The following is a 14183-nucleotide window of genomic DNA, read 5'->3' on the forward strand; positions in this document are numbered from 1 at the left end:
GTCTGGCCCCGCTAATTTCGTCTCTCCCACTTCAAACTATCCAATTGGTGATCTCCACTTCCGCTCATATAAAGCTTCATACGGCGCCATCTGATTACTGGAGTGATAACTGTTATTGTATGCAAACTCAATAAGAGGCAAGTGATCATCCCAATTTCCCTCAAATCCAGCACACTTGCCCTTAACATATCTTTAAGGGTCTGAATAGTACGCTCCGCCTGTCCATCTTTCTAGGGGCGAAATCTTTGTGCTAAGATTCACCTGAGTCCCCAAACTCTCTTGAAAAGATCTCCAAAAATTAGCGGGAAGCTGCGTACCTCATCGAGATACTGATACAGAACACCATGAAGTCGGACTATCTCCTTAATATAAGCTTCGCATAATCCTCGGCGGAGTACGTAGTCTGACAATTAGAAAATGTGTTGATTTTGTCAATGCCACCGTTCCTATATGGAATTAAACTTGCGGCGAGATCGGGGTAAGCACTGAGATAAAATCCATAATAACTACTTCCCCTTCAAGTCGGGATCTCCATAACGTTGTAATAATCCGCCGGGCTTCTGATGTTCAATCTTCACCTGTTGACAGTTAGGACACTGGGCCACGAACTCCGCTATATCCTTCTTCATTCCATCCCACCTATAGACCTCTTTAATGTCCCGGTACATCTTTATTGACCCAAGATGGATAGAATAGCGGGAGCAATGAGCTTCCGCCATAATTTCCTGACGTAGCCCCGTAACATCGAGAACACACAACCTTCCTCGATACCCGATGACTCCATTTTCGGTAACCCCAAATGATGATTTCTTCTTTCGCGGAGTTGTATCCTTATAATGGGTCAATGAAGGGTCTTCATACTGGCGCCTTTTCACCTCGGCTACCAAGGATGATGTTGCTGTAGTCTGAATAATAACTCTAGCATCTCCTGAATTTATAAATCTGACCCCCAAATTGGCTAGCTGAAGAAGCTCATGAGCCAGCTCCCTTTTTCCAGCCCGTCGGTATGCTAAGCTACCTATAGATTTGCGGCTGAGGGCATCTGCTACCACATTAGCTTTCCCCGGGTGGTACAAAATATCAACACCAGAATCTTTCAGCAATTCTAACCACCGCTTCTGCCGCAAGTTTAGCTCCTTCTGCTTAAAGATGTACTGAAGACTCTTATGATCTGTATAGATATCCTCATAAACGCCATATAGGTAATGTCTCCAGATTTTAAGTGCATGAATCACGACTGCTAACTCTAGGTCGTGAGTCGGATAGTTCTTCTCGTGCTTCTTGAGCTGTCTAGAAGCGTAAGTAATCACATTGCCGTGATGCATCAATACACAACCCAATTCGATCCTTGAAACGTCACAATAGACAGCATAGCCCTTGGATCCCTCTGGAAGTGCTAGAGCGGCGCCGAGGTCAACCTATCCTTCAATTCTTGAAAACTCCACTCACAAGCATCCGTCCATTGGACTTGGTACGCTTAAATTAAAATTCATCAATGGGGCAGAAAGAGAAGAAAAACCCTCCAAAAATCTTCTATAATACCCTGCTAAACCCAGAAAACTACAAACCTCTGTCGGTGTCGTAGGTCGAGGCCAAGTTTTCACCGCCTCTATCTTATCCTGTTTCTTTGATGCCCTCATCCGAAACAATATGCCCTAGAAAAGTCACGAGTTTAGCTAAAATTCACATTTGGAGAATTTCGCGTACAACTTCGATCCCTGAAGGACTACAAGTACCGCACGCAACGGTGCATCTTCAGTCGCCATCGAGAATAAACCAATATCATCTATAAAACACAGTTGTGTCCGGGAAGGGTCGAACACACAATTCATCGGGTCCATGAATATAGCCGGAGCATTAGTCAATCCGAACGACATAATAAGGAACTCGAAATGACCATATCTAGTCCTAAATGCCGTCTTCGGAGTATCCTTCCCTTTGATCCTGACCTGGTGATAGCCTGACCTCAAGTCTATTTTGGAGAAATATTTAGCATCATGCAGTTGATCAAATAAATCATCTATCCTCGGAAGTGGATACTTATTCTTAATCGTCACCTTATTCAACTGCCTATAGTCAATACACATCCGTAGTGAACCATCCTTCTTTCTTACGAACAATACTGGGGCTTCCCACGGTGACGTACTAGGTCTGATAAAGCTCTTCTCCAATAGATCCTTCAACTGTTCCTTCAACTCCTTCAACTCAGCAGGGGCCATCCTATAAGGAGGGATGGATATCGGCTGAGTATCCAGTAGTACATCTATAGCAAAGTCAATTTCTCGTTCTGGTGGGAGACCTGGAAGCTCATCTGGGAACTCATTAACTGAGGATAGACTGAAGGGTTGGCGATTTTGCTTCTGTATCCTGGACTTGAACTATATGATAGATACATCCCTTTGAAATCATCTTCTTCGCCTTGAGATAGGAAATGAATCTACCTTTCGGTGAAGCCTATTGCCCTTCCATTCTAAAGTGTTTTTCCCCCAAAAAATGAAACGTGACAGTCTTCGTCCAATACCCCACACTAGCATAAATGGAGGCTAACCAATCCATTCCCATAATGATGTCAAAGTCGACCATCTGTAACTCTACAAGATCCGCTATGGTCTGACGACCACAAACAACTACAGAACAACCACGATAAATCTTTCTAGCAATGACAGGCACACCAACAGGTGTAGACACAGAAAATGGTTCCTTCAACAACTTTGGCACTATATAGAATTTTTTCGCATTAAATGGAGTGACATAGCATAAATTGGACCCCGGATCTATCAATGCATAAACGTTATATAAACAAACTGTTAATGTATCTGTCACAACATCTGGTAAGGATTCCAAGTCTTAACGACCTACCAAAGCGTAGATGCGGTTCTGAGCACCGCCTGCACTAGAAACTCATCCCCCACCTCTGCCTGCTGAAGACTGTGGCCCGCGCCCAAGAGGACGCACAAATACTGATGACCCTGCCATAGAACCCGTCGGCCGCGCCATACCAGTAGGCCTTCCCTGTGGGTAGTCCCTCTTAAATTGGTCTAGGCTGCCACAAGTATAACAAGCTCTCGACCCATACTGACATTTCCCATAGTGCGCTCTGCCACAATTACCACATTGCCGTGGTAGGGATCTACCCTACCCCGACCCCCACTGCTGCTGTGACCCGCATATACGGGAACTCTCACTTATTCCAGATGGGATATAATACCCCGATCTGTATCCCTGAGACTGAGCTGATGGTGGCCTAAATGGCCTACTCTGGTGTTGGGGTCTGAAACTCCCCCTACTCTCACGCTGCTGCCCAGTAATCCTAGCCCGCTTATGATACTCCCTCTCCATGCTCTCGGCTGTCCACCACTGATGTCTACGATCCTCATAATTTTGTGCGAACGCCTGGATACGAGCAAGGTTCATATTATCATTCACTGCCGCAGTAGTGCAAGCCTCAACATAGTCGGGGTGCAAACCCGATATGAACCTGTGAATCCTGGCCCTTGCTGAATCAAAAAAGGATGGAGCATATCTAGCCAACGAATCAAATCGGAGGCAATAATCTCAAACGCTGGAACTACCTTACTGCACAGTCAAGAACTGATCTAACCTCGCCTCTCGCAGCTCCAACGATAAATAATGATCAAGAAAGGCCTCTGAAAACTTAGACCAACGTCTTTGGAGGTGCCTCAGGACCTCTGGCATGCTCCCACCGCTCAGACCATAAGACCGCTATATCACGAAGTCTGAAAGCCGCTAACTCTGCTGCCTCGGTCTCGGTAGCATGCATGACCCTGAAAATACGCTGAAGCTTATCGACAAAGTTCTGTGAATCCTCGTCCCACTTAATCCCTGAGTGCTATGGAGGGTCAAGTACTAAAAAATCACGAACCCTCGAACTTTGGGACCCATCGCCGGTCACCGCTCCGAAAGCAGTACTCTCCTACTGCCTCCGTGTCGTCACAATCTGGGTCAATGTTGCACTGCCCTCCTAAGATCCTGGTCTATCGGTATAGGAGGGGGCACTGGAGGTACTGCCTCCCTCGGGGGATCCTCAAGCAGTGGAGTCATCGATGATGGCGAGGATAGGGTCTCACCCTAGCCCCAGCCTCGACTGGCCGCGGCCCCATCGGTGTCCTCGCTTCCCCTCGCCGTATCACCTTTCTGGCTAGCTACAGTCTTCCTCGTCACCGGCATAGCTGTGCACAAATACGGAAGAGTAAGTTTAACTCAAATCTCCTATGACTTGGCTCTACAGCACGATTTAGATTTGGAAGAAGGATAACCAATTCCTAAATGCCCTGTAGCTTCCTATTTATGTGACGTGGTGCACAACACACCTATAAACAAGACTCTACTAGACACGGCTGGTAGACTCCCTAGGATGACTGCGTTTCGATACTAAGTTTGTCACACCCCATTTTGAGGTGGCGTGGCCCGGCACCCGAAGCCATGTTAGGCCGAGCGAACCACTTAAACCAAACTCGGGGAGTGACCCCCCAACTTAAACTGATAATGTCTAATCTGGAGATAACATAAATATGCTGACTGTCTTGTCTGAACTGGGTGCACACCCAATATATATATAACTGAGCAAGCCAAGGAGGCTGCTTTAATCGTACAAAACCAACAGCATCTAACAGACATATACATGCCAACAAGGCCATCACACTGACATACTATGTACAGGACTCGTCTACAAGCCTCTAAGGAGATGTGTGACTGTATCATACAATCTGGAATAAAAAAGAAAAGACTCGAAAAGACCTGGCACTCCGAACAGAAATGGAGCTCATCAATCAGCTGATATCAAATCCTATCTACTGGGGAGGCCTATCAATCTGTCGATCTGTACCTGTAGGCATGAATGCAGCGCCCCCGGCAAAAGGGACGTCATTACGAAATAATGTATCGAGTATGTAAGGCAACGATAACTGAAACTGATCTAGAAATGATACAATATGGAGGCCAAAGAATGACTTAAATATCTCCCCGACCCTTGTCTCATATGAAATGCAATATAATAATATTATATATATATATATATATATATATATATCTCACTGACCAAGTGGCCGGAAACCGTAGAAATTTCACCGATCAGAGTGGCCGGTGCAATACGTCTCACCGACTCGTCGGCCGTGGAAATTTGCCTCACCGACACCGTTGCGGTGCAATCTGTCTCACTCACTAGTAGGCTAGGCATATCTATCTAACTAACCCGTAGGCCAGGCAAAATAAAAATATCTCACTGACCAAGTGGCCAGGCTAAAGAAAAATATATGTAAATCATGTAGTATATCATGCGTATGCTGAAAACACTGATACTGTAACATGTCTCTTCTGTCTTTCTATAAACTTAAGGACATAGGAAGGGGACGTGACCCTCGTAAAAGAGCAACCCAACACTAGAAGACTAGACAACAATATGACAAGCTCTACTTTGACAAGTCTCGATTCATAAGGTTTATCACGCTCTTACCATATAAGGGAACATGCCAAGAAAGAAGGAATAGTCTTAATATACCTGATTGATCTCCTACGAATTAACGCTTGTTCTCCCGAACTTGTAAATCTACATTCAAGAGAAATTATACTACCGTTAGACTTATCGTCATATGCCTATCTCAAGTCTTTACACCAAACTCCTTTAGAATCTGCCAAAATTCGGGTAGCATCTCCCCTGTTTATATCCCTAGCCCGAAATCATAATTTTAACAACCAATACAATAACAGCAACAACAACACAATAACATCATCCTCAATACCAAAATATTCCATAAAACATCTCACACGATGTTTATCAAATTTTTCAATCAACAAATTCGTTATATGACTATTTAATAACTTTATCTCCATAATTTAAACCTAAATCAATACCAGTAAAGAAGGATTCATACCTTACTCCCGCTAGAACCGCGATACCTCCACTATTCCCCTTGAATTTCTGCCAAGATTTACCACAATACGATATTATAATCTCAACTATACGCTGTCGGGACCTGGCTCCTCTGCTAGTTCGCGCCACCCTTGGGCGCGTTTGCGCAGAGTTAATCCCTGCTCTGGCATCCTGTCTTAAAGTGATCATAACGCTTGATCCCATCATCAGATTGATGCAGGGTTTGTTGCGTTGGAAACTAAACTTCGTAAAATTCAATTTTGGCTTTTGCTTTACCTCAAAACTCCTCATATACTAAAAGATATTCGTTCTCCAAGTTGGGCCAAAATTGTCCCCCATCTTTTCTCCAAAGTTCCAACAACTTAATTTCCTTAATCCACTTTCCCGCCAATGCTCCCCTAGCTTATTATATGAACTTAAACTCTCATAATAATAAGGTAGGCGCTTATAATCTCATATATTCTAGAAGGTACTCCAGTATCCACGATTAAGCAGCTAACACCTAATGAATCTTAACGTATCAAACTACGAGGTGTAACAGCTTTGTCGGTTCATATTTTGTGTATCATTTTGATGGCCTTGTCGGCTTGTGTATATATGGGAATAGTTAATGATGTTTATAGAAAGGCGCTTACATCTGATGGAATTCGTGTTATTTGATTCATGATAATTATGAGTAGCCGAGTGGCTCACCTAGATGTGATTATGAGAAAGTGTTAAGAGGTGCTCGGTAGGTTAGCTACGGGTGCCCGCCATGGCCCTCGGGTTGGATCATGACAAAAGTAGTATCAGAACAGTTCGTCCTAGGATGTGTCTATGAGCCGTGTCCAGTAGAGTCTTGTGTATGGGTGTGAAGCGCACCGCACTTATAAACAGGTGGCTGCGGGCATTTAGGAATGAATGACCTTATTCTTCATCATAAATCATGCTATAGAGCCATGATATAAGAATTTTCCTTTTCTTAACCGTGTGTTATGTTTTCAGCGATGCAGCGAAGAGAAAAGCTACGACGAGCCCCAAAAGGCGCAAGACGGGGCGGTAAAGAGAACCGAGCGTGTACCGCCGTCGACATAGAGGAGGCGAGTCTCATAACGAGGTTCCATCTCGGTCCTCTCACTCACCGCTTGCTTCGTAGGAGCATGAAGGAGCCTCGGCTCGGGGCCTCCAAAGACCCCAGTTCCTCTACCAGATGCCTCAGTCCAAGAGGTGAAAGAGGCCATCTATTTGCTGACCCAATTAGTTGCCGCTCAAGCCCAGCGGCAAGGTACGGGTTATGGTGATAGAGCTGTCAGTGCCAGAGCCCGTGATTTCATTAGTTTGAACCCTCTAGAATTCTTTGGGTTAAAATCGGATGAGGACCCGCAGAGCTTCATAGATGGAATGTTGAGAACATTGCGGGTAATACATGCTTCGGATGTTTAGTCGGTAGAGTTGGCCTCCTATAGATTACGGGATGTTACGGTTCATTGGTATGCCGTTTGGATGTCTTCTAGAGGAGTTAACGTACCTCCACAGGTTTGGCAGGAGTTTGTAGATGCTTTCCTCCGACACTATTTACCGCCAGAGGTTCGACGGGCCAGAGCTGATAGGTTCTTGAATCTTAGACAAAGGAATATGAGTGCCCTAGAGTATAACCTTCGTTTTAAGTCTTTGGCTAGGTATGCTCCAGCCATATGGGCTGATATGGGAGATCGCGTCCATAGGTTTGTGAATAGTTTAGGGCCACATTTGATTAAGGAATGCTTGACGGCCTCACTTCAGAAAGGTATGGATATTTCTCATATTCAGGCCTATGCCCAGAGTTTGGAGGAACGACAGCAGCAGGAAAGGAGTGAGCATGAGTATGATAGGGGCTACAGTAAGCGGGCTAGATCTTCAGGTCCTGTTAGTGAGTTTAGAGGGGGCCAGAGGCAGCAGTATTCTAGGCATTTAGGCCATTCAACGGCTAGTGCACCTCTACGATTTGCGGGTCAGAGATTTGATCGATCTATCTACTCCGGACCGGGTCAGAGTTTCAGAGCTTTAGGTTCTCAGTATAGAGGTGATTCAGGCCAGATAAGGTCGCCCTTACCACGATATACTCAGTGTGGTAAGCTACATTAGGGACAGTGCTGATTAGGTTCAGATGTTTGTTATGCTTGTGGTCAGCCAGGCCATATTAAACGGGAGTGTCCGTTCCGAGGTGGTAGGGGTACGGTTTAGACCACAGGATCAACAGCTGGTTCTTCAGCATCTATACGCCCTTCGGGGCCAGGCTCACAGACACCAGCTGGTCGTGGTAGAGGTAGAAAAGGAGCGCCTAGTTCGAGTGGTCCTCAACACTGTATTTATGCACTGGCTGGGCAACATGACCTCGAGTCTTCCCCCGATGTTATCATAAGTATATTATTAGTATCGTCTCATGATGTATATGCATTGAATGATCCAGGTTCTACATTGTCATATGTTACTCCTTATGTTGCCGACCGATTTGGGGTGGAATCTAAGCCAATTAAACCTTTTGAAGTGTCTACACCTGTTGGTGACCCTGTTATAGCTACACGAGTATATAAAAATTGTGTGGTCGTAGTTTGTGGTCTTCGTACCAGGGCTGACTTAATTGAGTTAAATATGGTAGACTTTGATGTTATTATGGGCATAGATTGGTTGGCTTCTTGCTATGCAAATGTTGATTATAGAGCGAAGATGGTTCGTTTCTAGTTCCCAGGAGAGCCGGTCCTAGAATGGAAGGGTAATACAACATCTCCGAGAGGTAGGTTTATTTCCTATCTCAAGGTAACGAAGATGATTGCTAAAGGTTGTATTTATCTTTAGTCCGGGTTCGAAATATAGAAGCAGAGTCGCTAACTCTTCAGTCTGTTCCAGTAGTGAATGAGTTTTCGAATGTATTCCCGGACGAGCTTTCAGGTCTTCCACCAGAACGGGAAATTGACTTTGCCATCAATGTGTTACCGCATACTAAGCCGATATCTATTCTTCCTTATTGGATGGCTCCTGTAGAATTGAAGGAGTTGAAGGGGCAGTTGAAGGACTTGCTCGAGAAGGGCTTTATTAGGCCTAGTTCATCGCCGTGGGGAGCACCTTTATTGTTCTTAAGAAAGAAAGATGGCTCCTTGCGGATGTGTATTGATTACAAACAACTGAATAAGGTGACGATCAAGAATAAATATCCGCTCCTAAGAATTGATGATTTATTTGATCAGTTGCAGGGTGCTAAATGGTTCTCAAAGATAGACTTGAGATCGGGGTACCACTAGGTGAGAGTTAGGGAGAAAGATATTCCAAAGACGGCCTTCAGAACTAGATATGGTCATTTCGAATTTCGAGTAATGTCGTTCGGATTGACTAATGCACCGGCGGTGTTCATGAATTTGATGAACAATGTTTTCAAGCCTTTCCTAGACTTGTTTGTGATTGTGTTCATCGATGATATTCGGGTATATTCCCAATCCGAGGCAGAGCATGCCAATCATTTACATGCTGTCCTCAGAGTTCTTCAGGCTCGGGAGTTATATGCAAAGTTCTCAAAATGTGAGTTCTGGTTGAATTCTGTGACCTTTGTGGGGCATATTATTTCAGCTGATGGTATTCGAGTGGATACCCAAAAGATTGAAGCTGTGAAGACTTGGCCAAGGCCCACAACACCTACGGAAGTTCGTAGTTTCTTGGGCTTGGCAGGTTATTACAGAAGATTTGTAGAAGGATTTTCTTCTATTTCTGCACCATTGACGAAGCTGACTCAAAAATCAGCTAAATTTCAGTGGACGGATGCTTGTGAGCGCAGTTTTCAGGAGCTGAAGGATAGATTGACTTCAGCCCGGGGTCTGACACTTCCAGAAGGATCGGAGGGCTACGTTATCTATTGTGATGCTTCAGGCGTGGGGTTAGGTTGTGTGTTGATGCAGCATGGTAAAGTTATTGCTTATGCTTCAAGGCAGTTGCGAAAACACAAAAAAAAACTACCCGACCCATGATCTAGAGTTAGCAGCGGTAATTCATACATTGAAGATATGGCGGCATTATTTGTATGGTGTTCATGTTGATATTTATACAGATCACAAGAGTCTTCAGTATATTTTCAAGCAGAAAGAGTTGAATTTACGACAAAGGCGATGGTTGGAACTGTTGAAAGACTATGATGCTAGCATCCTATATCATCCAGGGAAAGCGAACGTCGTAGCTGATGCTCTTAGCCATAAATCTATGGGTAGCTTAGATGATATTCAGCTAGAGAAGAGAGAGTTAGCTCGTGAGCTTCAGCAATTAGCTAGCATAGGGGTTCGATTAATGGACTCGGGCAATATGGGAGTTACTATTCAGAATTCAGCTGTTTCGTCAGTAGTGGTTGAGGTGAAAGAACGTCAGTATGAGGATCCCATATTAGTTCGTTACAGAAATACACTTCCTCAGAAGAAGAAGTCATCATTTGAAATTTCTGCAGATAGAGTTCTCAGGTGTCGAGGCAGATTATGTGTTCTTGATGTAGCTGGGTTACGTCACCAGATTTTAGAGGAAGCCCATTGTTCCCGTTATTCTGTTCATCCGGGAGAGACGAAAATGTATCATGATCTTAAATCCATTTATTGGTGGGACGGAATGAAGAAAGACATAGCAGAATTCGTAGCTCAATGTCCTAACTGCCAGCAGGTAAAGGTTGAGCACCAGAAGGATAGGGGATTGTTGCAAGCTATGGAAATTCTAACTTAGAAATGGGAAGTGATTAACATGGATTTCATCGCAGGCTTTCCCCGTTCTCAACAGAAGTATGATTCTATATGGGTAATTATGGATAAACTTACGAAATCAGCTCATTTTCTACCAGCCAGAACTACATACTCAGATGAAGATTATGCAAAACTTTATATCAAAGAGATAGTATGACTCTATGGTGTTCCAGTATCCATTATTTCTGACAGAGGAAGTACGACTCTATGGTGTTCTAGTATCCATTATTTCTGACAGAGGAACTCAGTTTACGACAAATTTCTGGAGGTCATTCCAATAGGGTTTGGGGACTCAGGTGAGTCTTAGTACATCGTTTCATCCGCAGACTGATGGACAAGCTGAGCGTACCATTCAGACTCTTGAAGATATGCTACGGGCATGTGTGTTAGATTTTGGAGGTAGTTGGGATGATCACTTACCGCTTATAACAATAATTATCATTCCAGCATCCAAATAGCTCCGTATGAGGCTTTATATGGGCGCAAGTGTAGATCACCAGTTGGGTGGTTTGAAGTGGGAGAAACTAAGTTAATAGGGCCAGACTTGATCCAACAAGCCATGGAAAAGGTCAAGCTTATTCAGGATCGATTATTGGCAGCTCAGAGTCGTCAGAAATCTTATGCAGATAATCGCCGACGAGACCTAGAGTTCCAAGTTAATGATTGGGTATTCTTGAAGGTGTCACCTATGAAAGGTGTGATGAGATTTGGTAAAAAGGGGAAGCTTAGTCCCCGGTATAATGGGCCTTACAAGATTATACGCAAGGTAGGTCAGGTAGCTTATGAGTTAGATCTACCTTCGGACTTGGAGTCAGTCCACCCAATTTTCCACGTGTCAATGCTTGGCAAGTGTATTGGAGACCCTTCGTAATTCTACCTGTGGATGATGTCCAGGTCACCGAGAAATTATCCTACGAAGAAGTTCCTATTGCTATTCTAGATAGGCTAATTCGGAGACTCAAAACTAAAGATGTAGCTTCAGTTAAAGTTCTATGAAGCAATAATAATAGAGAAGAAATGACTTGGGAAGCTGAGAAAGATATGAAGTTCAGGTATCCACACTTGTTTCCACTTCCAGATGAGGTTCAGATAGAACTACCATTGTCTTCAGGTACGTAATGCTTTCTTCTTAACGATTTCTTGATCGTGTGTGGCCATTATTGTTGTTGTTGTTGTTGTAGCCCTGTAAGGCACTGTATATTGTGGGTTGTTGTGACAGGATGGTAGTGGCGCATTTACAGGGGAAACTCTGGCGAAATTTCTATAAAATCCCTAAGAGTCTAACATTCGAGGACGAATGTTTCTGAGGGGGGGAGGATGTTACACTCCGTGATTTTGTACATTGAGATTCATCGTGTGTTAGTGGTTCTAGTCTTGGTTACGGGAGTTATCAAGGTTAAATGAGATTAGACGAGTTTTATCTTTTAGTTATAAGGGGTTAAGTTCATGTTTAGCAGATATTGGAAGGATTAAAGGTTGAACAAATCGACGAGAATATGTTTTCAGAAAAAGTGGGTTTTACGGTCAGATATACGGACCGTATAATTTTTACGGACCGTATATCTGGCTGACTTCCACTGTAAATTGATTCCAGAAGGGGTGAGTTACTAGTTCGATTTTACGGTCCAATTATGCGGACCGTATAATTTTTACGGTCCGTAAAAGTGGACCGTAAATCCGGGTCGGTAGTAGATTTTTTTTGGATATATACCCGACCCTTACATATTTTTTCTCATTTCTAAGATTTCCTAAGTCCATGAATGTTCTAGAACTTTCTCCTAAACATATCCAACCAAACCCAAGCAAAATCAAGGATTGAAAGGTGAAAATCAAGAGATCCAAGTGTTGGGAGGCTCACTAGGGTTTGTATAGTCCAAGAATTCCTTTGGTGTTGAAGTGGAGGTTTCTCTCAAGTTGAATAAATTGATCCAAAGCTTATCCTTATGTGATAAAAGGTTAGTTTTCATATCTATTTCATGTTATTGAGAATGCTTGGTTGTTGAACAACTTGATTGAGGAAAGAAAGTGAAAGAGGAAGTTCAAATGTGGATTTGATAATATTTTGAGTAGTAAATTAACTGAAGTTATCATTGTTAGAATGTTTTGAGTATAATCTTGTTATGAAGGGTAGTAATGATGACGAGGGAGTGTTGTATACAAGTGTATAAGGGTTGTAATGAAGTTGTTCTTGTAAATTGATTATGAGAATGAGTTTTGGAGTTATATTGGATATAATTTGAATAAAATCTCTTAAGCATGATATTGTTGAAGTTTTCATTGTTGTTGGGAGTTGATTTGGAATATGGTGGAAGTAGATGAAATAGGGGAAATGCTGCCCAATTTCCGCTAGCTTACAAATTATTCTTGTTTGAACTTATGAGTATTTCCAAGACTTGACGTTAGTGTGAATCCTCTTGAATGTAGATTTGTGGGCTTGGAAGGAGAAGCGTTAACTAGTTAAGGAGATGTAAAGGTATGTTAAGGCTAACCATTCTTTCTAAAGGTATGATTTCCTCACTATAAATCCATATAAGATATCCGTAATGTCCTAGTCCTAGAAATGTTAGAAATTCATGACTTTCAAGATTTTTAAGATATTATTGATAAAAGCTCATAATTATGATGATGATAATTATAATGATGATGATGGTGATTCCATAACAGAAATCGGGGGTATACTGACTTTATGTCACCCCGATAGAGTTGTAATGTTCCCTTTGGATACTCATGCATGTCATTGTGTATATAGCTATGTTGTGACACCGAGCTTATATAGCCGGGTATGATATCTACTGCGCGCACACCACTGCAGTTGGGTATGGAAAACACCGAGCCTTGTTATGGCTGGGTATGGATGACACCGAACCTACATGGTCGGGTATGGAATCATTATACGTATATGTATGAAATGTTTTCTTTAGAGTGAGGTTAAGTATGCATGACAATCTTCCTAAGAGATATTATGAGGTATAAATTGTACTCTTTATCTTATGATTATCTTCCTATTTTCATCATGTTACTATTCATGCCTTACATACTCAGAAAATTATCCGTACTGACGTCCTTTTGTTTGTGGACATTGCTTTCATGCCCGCTGGTAGACAGGGAGACAAACCAAACCCTTAGGCTGCTTCATCAATGATTGCATAGAAGTGCTCCACTTGATCCGGAGCTGCGTTAGTCGGTATTATTGTTTTTATGTACATATATGGGTATGGCGGGGTCCTGTCCCATCTTTATGATACTACACACTCTTCGTAGAGGCTCGTAGACATATGTGTATAGCTAGATATCCCTCAGCTTTGTCGGTTCATATTTTGTAGATCATTTTGATGGCCTTGTCGGCTTGTGTATATATGGGTATAGTTAATGATATTTATATAAAGGCGCCTACGTCCGATGGAATTCCTGTTATTTGGTGCATGATAATTATGAGTTAGTTGGGTGGCTCACCTAGATGTGATTATGAGAATGTGTTAAGAGGTGCTCGGTAGGTTAGCTCCGGGTGCCCGTCATGACCCTCCGGTTGGGTCGTGATATAAGCACAATTTTATATATTTAAGATTTTA

The sequence above is a fragment of the Lycium ferocissimum genome, chromosome 6 (assembly GCF_029784015.1).
Source record: "Lycium ferocissimum isolate CSIRO_LF1 chromosome 6, AGI_CSIRO_Lferr_CH_V1, whole genome shotgun sequence".
NCBI classification, from domain to species: Eukaryota; Viridiplantae; Streptophyta; class Magnoliopsida; order Solanales; family Solanaceae; genus Lycium; species Lycium ferocissimum.